We start from the raw sequence: 10,718 nt of genomic DNA, 5'->3' as shown, positions 1-10,718 counted from the left end.
CATCTTCATCGCGTAACAACTCCATTTATATTGATGAATATAACGGAAATTATTCCACTATGAATAGAGAGTCAAATCTTCCACTTAGTCCTAATCCTAAGGACTAGGAGAGTAACACTGATGAAAGGCAGGATGAATAATTTCAAATAAATAAATAGTCACGGTTTCCACTTAGTCGTAATCCTATGGACTATGAGAGCAGCAATGATGAGGAGCATGATGAAGATTTTCAAATAAATAAAGAGCCACGGTTTCAACTTAGTCCTAATCCTATGGACTATGACAGCAGCAGTGATGAATAAATTCTAATGAATAGAGTGTTATGGTGTCCACTTAGTCCTAATCCTATGGATTATGACAGCAGTAGTGATGAAGAGTTTTATGAATAATTTCAAATGAATAGAGTGTCACAGTGTCCACTTACTCCCAATCCTATGGACTATGAGAGCAGAAGTGATTAAGAACATGATGAAGAATTTCAAATGAATAGAGTGTCACGATGTCCACTTAGTCCTAATCCTATGGACTATTGGAATTGCAGTGATGAAGAAAATGATGAAGAATTTCAAATGAATAGAGTGTCACGGTGTCCACTTAGTCCTAATCCTATGGACTATGAGAGAAACAATGATGAAGAACATGATGAATCATTTGAAATGAATAGAGTGTCACGGTGTCCACTTAGTCCTAATCCTATGGACTATGAGAGTAGCAGTGATGAAGAGCATGATGAATATTTTCAAATAAATAAAGAGTCGTGGTTTCCACTTAGTCCTAATCCCATGGACTATGAGAGCAGCAACGATGAAGGCCAGGATGAAGAATTTCCAATAAATCGAGAGTCACATTTTCCACCTAGTCCTAATCCTAAGGACTATGAGAGAAGTAGTGACGAAGGATAGGATGAAGCACTTAGTCCTAATCCTAAGGACTATGAGAACAACAGTGACAAATTACAAGATGAAGAATTTTCAATAAGTAAAGAATCACATTTTCGACATAGTCCTAATCCTATGGACTATGAAAGAAACAATGACAATGCACATGATGAAGAATATCCAATAAACATCGAGTCAAATTTTCCATTTAGTCCTAATTCTAAGGACTATGAGAGTAGCACTAAAGAAGGGCAAGATGAAGAATATCCTCTAAGTCAGTATTTCAAAAGCACAGATGATCATAGTGAGGATAACATTCCTCATAATGATGATGAAAATGCTTATACAAATGATAGATAGATCATTGTAGACTAGTGTCTTAGATAGATTAACAACGATCGAATCAACATCGTGATCAGATGAAGAAGTAAAGAGATCACGACAACCAAGATCAGAAAATTTAGGATGTTTGTCGGCATCCTCATGATTTGATGAATCGGGCAGAGGGGTAGATGAGAAGCAAAGATATTCACCCTCTGTGTTTTCATAAATGATAGATGACAGATTGGATGGATTTTCAGAGGAAGATGTGTCCTCTCCACACTGTGATGACAGACTAATATCCGATGCGTCCTGTGAATGATCAGAAGTAGAAACATTTGGAAATTTTGGATTTTCACAAGGGAAATCAGGCAGAATCACAAGGGATGTCAGGATGAAGTGGATGAGGCGTGGCTAGAAGGGGTTCATCATTCACCGTAGGTCATTCTTTAGATTCCTGCACACACTCATAATGAATCATGGCACATGTTGACTGCATAACACCAACTCCGTCGACAACTTGGTCCTCGTTCACAGTAGGTGAGGAGTCTAGAATGGAAGAACACCAGACAATACAATCCAAAGGATCAACAAAATGCGAGGACGGAGGTCGAGGGAACAAATCCACTTGACAGCACACAGGCTTGCAAGCCAAATCTGCGCAGATATGAAGAGCAGGTGGGGTGGGAGGATGTCACAGTTCAACATATGTGTGTGCATTATCTCCCACACCACTCCGCAGTGGTGGAGTTGTTTGATGAGGTGAAGGCAGACAGTCGCTTGTGACAACAAATGTGCCTACCTGTGATTGCACAACTCCATCATCAAGTGTGCTGAGCGGGGTTCAGATATGTGTAGAAGATACTCAAATATTCCATTAAGAAATTCCCAATCAATATCATCTTCGGGGAATCGGTATGCAAGATTACAAAATCACGTGTAAAATTGTTCAATGGATTCATCGGGTGCTTTTCGTAATTTCATAATTTCTTTGTTGAGTGCTTTACGATCGAAGTGATTGAAAGCATGGTCTATCTCTGCAACCAGATGAGCAAGAGAATGAATATATTTTTCGGGCAGCGTGGCACACCAGTGCATTGGGTGCCCTCGAAGCATGTAGACGAACAACGCACAACTCATGTATTCTTCAAAGAATCCATGTCTTTTGCATGAGCTTACAACACTGACCACATGCCTAACCAAGGCTACATGGCCTCCACCATCATATTTTTTATGAGACAAGTTATCCAAGAGCATTTTCGAGATAATGAAATCGTTTCCATAAGACATACACTCTGTAATAGCAACTCGATGGTTAGTCATGATAGATATGTAGAGATTCAAACAGATGATGAGGGCTCAGCTTGTCATCTGGCCCTCCTTCTAGCACTAAAATGTTGACAGTGCTGGACCCACCAACATTTAAGGGGATCCCCCCGGTAAGAAGTCCCAATTAGACCTCAGACCATTTGGTGTAGGAGTCCTAGCAATGGGTCATATGGTAATGCCTTGATCACGATTTTTCACAGAGGCAAGTAAGATAACTCTGTTGGTAGCAAGGTCGTGACAACTGCAATGAGTCAAGGAAGGTGCATGAGAGGTTCTAACACACGAGGGTTGAGATGAGTGTGCCCCTTGGAAAGTTGTAATAGTACACGACTTGGAAGGGAACACACGAGCGAAGATGCATCACAAAATGGAAGGCAAGTTAGCGATCAATCCAAAGTGATGGTTAAACCAACAACACATTTCAGAAAGATTCATACATACTTATAAAGAATAGTCTATACATGCATGTGTAAGAAAACCAATACATATATAATTTAGAGTAAACCAGATAGCATAGAATACAATACAACATATGCATGAAATGTGTTGGCTCTTGTTATATTAAGAAGTGTAAGTTCCAGTCATACAATACATCCATGTCCAACTACTAGTTTCGATAGCGGAACGTTATAGCCACAACCACCTGCTCGTCCAAAGAGATGTACTAGCTCTATGCAGTGGAGAAGCCAAGGCTCGTTACAATACTGGCCAAGCTCTCTCCAAGCTAGCCTTATCAGAATCTTGGCTAACCAAAAGCCTTTACATTGAGTTATGAGGTTCTATTTATAGCAAACGATGGGGTGACCCTTGACATTCCCCTTTGTGATAGTTCATCTACTCTCATGATTCTTCACCTACTCTATGACTGTTACGTCCAACTATCCACACTTGAACTTCCACTTGAAAAGACGTTACATTACAATGCACAAGTGCTCATGTGAGACAAAATGGCATGAGAAAGCCATGCAAGACATCACTGACACTCGGTCCATTGTGGTGAGACCAACTCTTTGACATGCTTGTGATGGTGAAGGTGGTGAGCTGATGCCAAGCTTGGTCATCCGTGATGGTGTGCATGCACTCCATGGTGACATCTTGTTGAAGCAAACTCTTGCCCTTGTTGCATCCGGGTGCATTGGTATGGTTCCTCTATCCAACTCTTATGCTATGATGCGCATAGTCATCTTGGGTGCACTCAAACCAGAAACACACTGATGCATAGTGTCCGTGTTGAACGTCTAGTGTGTGCTGGTGGTCATGTGCATCAACTGTCAACTACATGTTCAGCTCGAGTTGGAATTGCTCCTTGTCTTCGTCTTGGTGAGTGTGTCGAATGGGTTGGATCACATGCATGCGCACAATGACATGCATGTTTCTAAATTCCTTTACATGCAATCAACAACACTACTCACTTTTTCTGCTCTTTGCCAGATGCTGGGATGGATCTATAACTTGCATGGGCACAGTTTCATTCATCTATGCATGTTGCACTCCCTATTGTACATGTTCCCGCTGCAACTCATTCGCTTATCTGTGCAGCTCATGTTCTTCCTTGAGTTGCTGCTTCAGTGAATGCAACTCTTTCTCTGTTTTGTTCTCTATATTCACGTGATCTTCATGTCGCGTCGTCACCTCATAGCCCGAGTCTCCAAAGTTTCTTTCATCACAAGTGGATATGCTTGAGCTTTCAACTTTGTTCCACCTCTGTGTTGTCAACAACCTTCCTCTTACGTTCATTGCGTCTAGTATGCTGCCTTCAACTGTTGTTCATGGTGCTTCTCGTTGTGATGTTGCTACCATCTTATCTTGATGTCCTTGTCTACGAACAACTTGATGTCTTCATAGGTAGGCAAGCTCATAGACACTTGATTGAATGCATCCCCAAGTGTTCTTTGAACAGTGTCTTTAACTATTCTCTCCTGGAAACCATTGTACTTGTGATGTTGAGAGGCAGATGAACACTTGCGATACTTGGAGACATGACAACACTCATGGAAAGCAATCTATCAGTCGAAAACCAAAATGAACTTGAGAGCTGACTTGTAACATACCTGTGTGACTTATCATGAACATTGCACAATTTCGGCTGGGAGGTTGGGAGACTGACTGACAAAACTGCGCAAGGCACAGTTCAGGCTGTCAGGAGGCTGACTGACTACTGGAATTTCACAATGCGCAGTCCAGCCTAGCCTGCTGAGGACTGAAACTTCGAAATGCGCAATTTCAATCAGCAGTGACATGCAACCAGCAAACTTCATTGCGCAGTTTATGGGGCCAATGGGACACTACCTCCAAGAATTGTGCAATGCAAGCTTGGAGGTCAGTGCATAGTTAGGCTTATGCAATTTCTGGAGGGAAGGCAGAGCCTTCGTTTCCAGAAATGCGAAGTGCTAGCCGAACAAGGCACAGTCCGGGCCAAGGCAGCCCAGTCTGGCCGAAGGGTGACTGAAAACATGAGGAGTCTGAATGCATGGTAAGACTGAGTGCAAACATAAGTGAATTATCGTGCATGCAAACAATGAATGAAAGATTTAGAAAATGGAACAACATACATGTTGGTGAGGCAAGTCGCTGAATCAGCGAACATTTGTAAAAAATAGTGTCATGCATGCAACATGAGTGAGATGTTAATGAAAATTGAAATGGTGCTAGTAAAAGCTAGTGTGTATCAAAATGACAATAAGCACTCACTGAAATCAAACAGATAACATTCATACGAAGCAAAACATAAAAAGCTCCAGAAATGCAATAGAAGACATGAAAGGCGAACTTACCACAAAACAACTGAGATGAATGTGCCAATGACTCCTAGATGTAATGTGGGATGTCATAGCTGCAAGATCGATGTGAGGAATGAGATATGCAGCGTCCAGTTGATGAGTTTTGATAAAATCGAGGTTGTGATGCACATGCCACAAATCTAGGAAAAGCGACACTTAGTGGGAGATTTCTGAAATGATCCTTGCATGTAACCTCCCACTGCTAAAAATAGATCCCTGAAACAAGTGATACCTTTGCATGTTGCCTTGGGAGAAGCAGCCCATGCATGCAAGTCAGTTTTGCTCAGTCCCGGGTGGAACTGTTCAACCCAACTACACATGCATGAGCCCACTCAACTGTTGGGAGAAAATGTGCATTTCTAGAAGAGAACTAGGCCGACTGCCTAGGAGATTTACGCAATTTCTAGGAAGAGCAGCTGACTTCTGCCTAAGATTGTGCAAATTCTGGGCTAAGCAGACTTGCTAGGAGGAATTGCGCAATTTTTTGGATGAAGCCTGATTGGCAGAATTGCGCAATTATGGAGCCCAACAGGCAGCCAGACAGAATTGCACAATTTTTGGAGGGAAGGTTGGTTTCCCAATAGAACTGCGCAAATTTTTGAGGGAGTTGCTCAGCCTACTACTAGACCAAGTCCAGGAGAACAACTTGTGAGGGGAGAGCAACAAGTTCTAATGGACAGGTTGTCTTTCTGCAAGAAAATCACTAAATCTTGTGTACTTGACGAAGCAAGACATGCTACTGTGAAGGGTTGGTAGGGAGTCTCCAAAACGAAGCTAAGGAAAAATTTTGGAGGGTGGTTGTAGCCACTACAACAATAGGGAGTTTGATTTGAATGGTTTTGGATGGAGCATATGGCAATTAATGTTAGAAAGTCATTTGAGAAATTTGTACCTTCCATCTTTGACAAAAAACCTTCATCACTCACTAAATCCTAGTTCATGAATCAGAATCAAGAGTGTGATTTTATGGTTCTTGATATATTATCTAGAAGTTGAACTGCTAAATTAACTAGACAAGCCATCTTCCTTCTTATTATAAGCTTATGATTGGAAAAGGTCTTTACTTTTCAGACCTAGTGAGCAAGAGATTGTAGTGTTGTTGCATGCATAAGAATAATCCCATGGTATTGATGCTGCTCAGTAAAGTGGAATTGGGAGAAGTTCATGAGCTGAAAAGTACAAGGTATGTTGTCAATATCTACAACTCAGATCCCTCTATACTGCAATCATTTTCCAACACAGGCATTGTAGTTGTTGCGGGTCTTGAGAATGAGAAAGTCTAGATGATAAGTGAAAGCCCAATTGCAGGCCAAGCTTGGCTAGCTCGGATCGCTCCTTACTACCCTTAAAACTTAATAATTCTAATCACCGCAGGGAATGAGGTCCTTACAATAGTGATGGGTCATTAGAATCTGCTCTAGTGGCTACAATACATAACGTTCATTCTGGTTTGGTTTCTTTCGGCTTGGATGGAAAGATTAAGGTAATTGCTCCACATAGTATGGCTATCCTTTCAAGTTCCTTTCCTCCGACCTCCACATTTGCTACTATTTTGGTACGAATAATGAAGCCTCTCCTCAAATTCTTGGATGATACATGTGCTCCAATGACGGTGAATTCATATCCTTATTTTTCATACAGAGACAATCCCAAAGAAGTTTCATTGGACTATGTGCTATTTGGGCAGTCTCCAGGGGTTTCAGATCCAAAAGGGTTGACCTATAACAATATTTTAGATGCTCAAATTGATTTCATTTACTCTTCTATGGCTGCTTTGGGTCACAATGACACTATCCATGTAACTTCATTTGAGACCAATTGGCCTTCCAAAGGAGACACGGATGATATAGGAGCAAATCCTAAGAATGTTAGAAACTATAACACCAGAGTCATCATTACAGATTAGCCCAATTGTTATGGTTCAATAATTGCTTCTCAGCCCACACCAACTAGCACGAGGTACATGGTACAAGCCCACATCAAAAATAGCACAGGGTAAAGCTCATCTTGTGTGTTTAATGTCGTAAGAAGCAGTAAGAAATTTACCGTTAGAATTCAAACAATCAAATACAAAATATTTTTTGAACTATAATTCAATCACATCAAAAATCGATTCACTCTAGAGATTCTAAATAAATTAAATTCAAAACAAAAAACTAAAGAGGCATTCATCTGAATAAATCAAATTTAAAACAACAAACCAAAGCAACATTCATCATCTATCAAGAACACTCTACATATAAAATTAGCACAAAGTGCGAGATATTTCTTCTTTCTTTTTTAGCACCCACGGTTGAACCTATGAATGATAACAACAATACAAGAAGTATACACGAATTTTTTTTCTCTGCCATCTTTTGGAGTAGAGCTATTATAGAGAGTTTCACACAAATGCTTTGAATATGTCTATCCAAGTTCTGATTTCTATATATGAAAAGTGGAACGAGAATGACTAGTTATGTATACCATATCACATGCTAACAATTTGTTTTGAGCGCAACCTCTCATCTCAATAGTTCAAATCTATATGAAGTTGTTAATTACGATGCATTAAACTTTTAGTTTCAACTATTAATTTAAACTATTAGTCTATATTATACCAAAGAACACCGGGAGAGCATCAACTGTTAACTTAAATTGCTAGTTGGAATTAGATCACAAAACATTGGGAAAATGATCCTCTGGATTTCTATATATTGGGAGGCCTAACAAAGCAGAGGGGTTGAAGATCCATCCCTTTCTATATTTTGCATGTCACTGTACAAGATCATCTCTTTTTAGTTTGACATCAGCATTTGCGTAGTATACTTGCAGTAGCGTCCCCTCCCTCCACCCCACACACACATATATAGCATGCGACTTTAATTTTATAAGATATTCTTTCATGTGCCATGTGAACATTAAAACTTTTGGTTTCAAATTGCTTTGCTTGTGAGTAAATAATTACTCTTATGAATCCATATTTCTCTTAAGTTATATTGAGAAAATGTATCTTAATTCAAGTGTCAAGTTAGTAGTAAGACAATTATTATTAGGTGCTATCCACAAATGCAGGGAGACTCACAGGGAAAATTTTAAGAACCCCCCTTAAATTTATAAATATAATAAATGGGCGAATCTCCATGGTATATAGGAAAAATGGAAGGCGATTTTATCAATAATATAATATGTATATATAATTTTTTGGCGAATATCTCACCAGGCATGGCGAATATTTTACTCAATTATAAAATCTTGTAAGATCTTGGCGAGTGTTTCACTAAATAATAAAACTTTGTATGGATCTAAGACGATAGAATTTCCCCTTTAAATAGACTATGCTCACATGAATACCATGGTATTACCATGGGTCAATACCATGGGTTATCATAAACCTGGAGCTTAAAAATTACTATTAGTAACTTATAAAAATTAATAAAATTAATAGTTGATTTTTATTTTATTTTTTATTTTAACCAAGCTAAAATGTTTAACCTACATTAAATTACAACATCCATTTTTACTCTTGACCAAGCCCCAAGAGGATCAAATATTTTTTCACTCTATGCTAGTTTGCATATCACGATATTTGATACCTCTCGGGGGTTAGTAGATCCAGAGTAAAGATGGATGTATGCTGGTTTAATTCCCCCATTTAAATAGGCTACATTCCAGGTGAAAACCATGGGTCAATACCATGTGCCATTTTGGTGAATACCATGGGTCAATACCATGTGCCATTTTTATTTTTATTAATTCTAATATTAGGGTTAATAATGGTTTTTTGCATGGTATTAATAACAATCTAGTCCATGGTATTTGTCCCATAGTATTTTGCCCATAGGTTTCACCTAAATATAACCCATTTTTTGAGTGTTCGTAAATATAAGGTGACTTATGGAGTAAATATAAAAAAATGTTTTATTTGTTTACCATACCTCTCGTTTATTTATATTTTTATTAATTTACCATACCTCTGTTACAAATATGGTATTTGGCCCATAGGATTCACTTAAATAAAACCTCTTTCTTGAACCTTCATAAATAGAACGAGGGTTATGGACTAAATATAAAAAGAGGTTTTATTTATTTACCATACGTCTAGTTTATTTATATTTTTATTTATTTACCATACCTTTTGAGTAAGTATAAAAAGATGTTTTATTTATTTACCATACCTCCACTTTACTTATATTTTTATTTGTTTACACCAGGTGACTTATGGAGTAAATATAAAAAATGTTTTATTTATTTACCATACCTCTCGTTTATTTATATTTTTATTAATTTACCATACCTATTTTATAAATATGGTATTTGGCCCATAGGATTCACTTAAATAAAACCTATTCTTGAAAATGGGCGAATGGATTCACTTAAGTAAAACCTATTCTTGAAAATGGGCGAACGGAAGGTTGTAACTCCTAATTTCAAGGGCTAAATTTACCTTTTTTACCCTCTCCCTTAAAATAAGGTGGGCTATTTGAGGTGATTTGTAAAAATGTACTATGATACAAAATATTCGCCCACTAAAAATTTAAAACCCCTTAATTTCGCCAAAGGGCGAACATTCGCCCCTAAAATTATCCTTGGAGACTCATCACTATTAGTCAAAGAAAACCATGTCATTCGGTTGTTACTATCACATGCCTCTAGTTCTTGGGCTATTATCATTTTTATTTGTCTAGGAAGAAAAACTCTTAGCCAACTAAAGTCAATTTTATGACACACACACACACACAAGTTAATTTTTCTTTACCTTAAAAGTTGGATTATATCTCCCTAAACACCATAGTTCAACCTATTACTAGTCTCAATGTGTCAAAAATAAAACTAGATCTATTGGTTGGTAATTTAAAAGTAGGAATATCAAAATAAAGTATCTGGTTTTGCTAACTACAAGAACTAGACTCCAGATGCCCTAATTTCTCCTAGACACGATCAATTATCTGATTCATATGAAGAATCTCTCTATTTGAGTAGGTGTTGCAGTTTTGATTACTTCATGTTTGTTGAAGTAACATGTATGGTCTTGAACTCTTAGGGTTTTTTAGATTTTTTTCTCCTTTTTTGTAAGTGGAAAACCAAATCCTGCAAAACACTCGGATTCCAACTATATGATGACATGGTGCAGACTGCAATAATGTTGGCCCATATGCATTCTGGTTTCAATTTACTGATTTTTTGCATTTTTCCCTTTTGTTTTGTATTTCACTTATACAACAGAGAAACATAGTTCTTAATCTTTTGTATGCTTTCAAATTGTTGAATTGGTTTTGAGTATTAACCGCATCTAGGATTTTTGCTCCAGATGTCGCAGGTGACACATTCATTGTTAATGCTACTCTTTCCTACACCACTTCCTTATGATGTTTCCTTTGCAACATTTGGTGCAATTTCTAGTAATAATATATTGGGTTTATTATATCAA

This window comes from Pinus tabuliformis, chromosome 8 (genome assembly GCF_031772625.1).
Source record: "Pinus tabuliformis cultivar Carrire ecotype Pingquan chromosome 8, CPIR1, whole genome shotgun sequence".
NCBI classification, from domain to species: Eukaryota; Viridiplantae; Streptophyta; class Pinopsida; order Pinales; family Pinaceae; genus Pinus; species Pinus tabuliformis.
The sequence above is the reverse complement of the archived record's forward strand: the minus strand, read 5'-3'. Positions refer to the sequence as shown.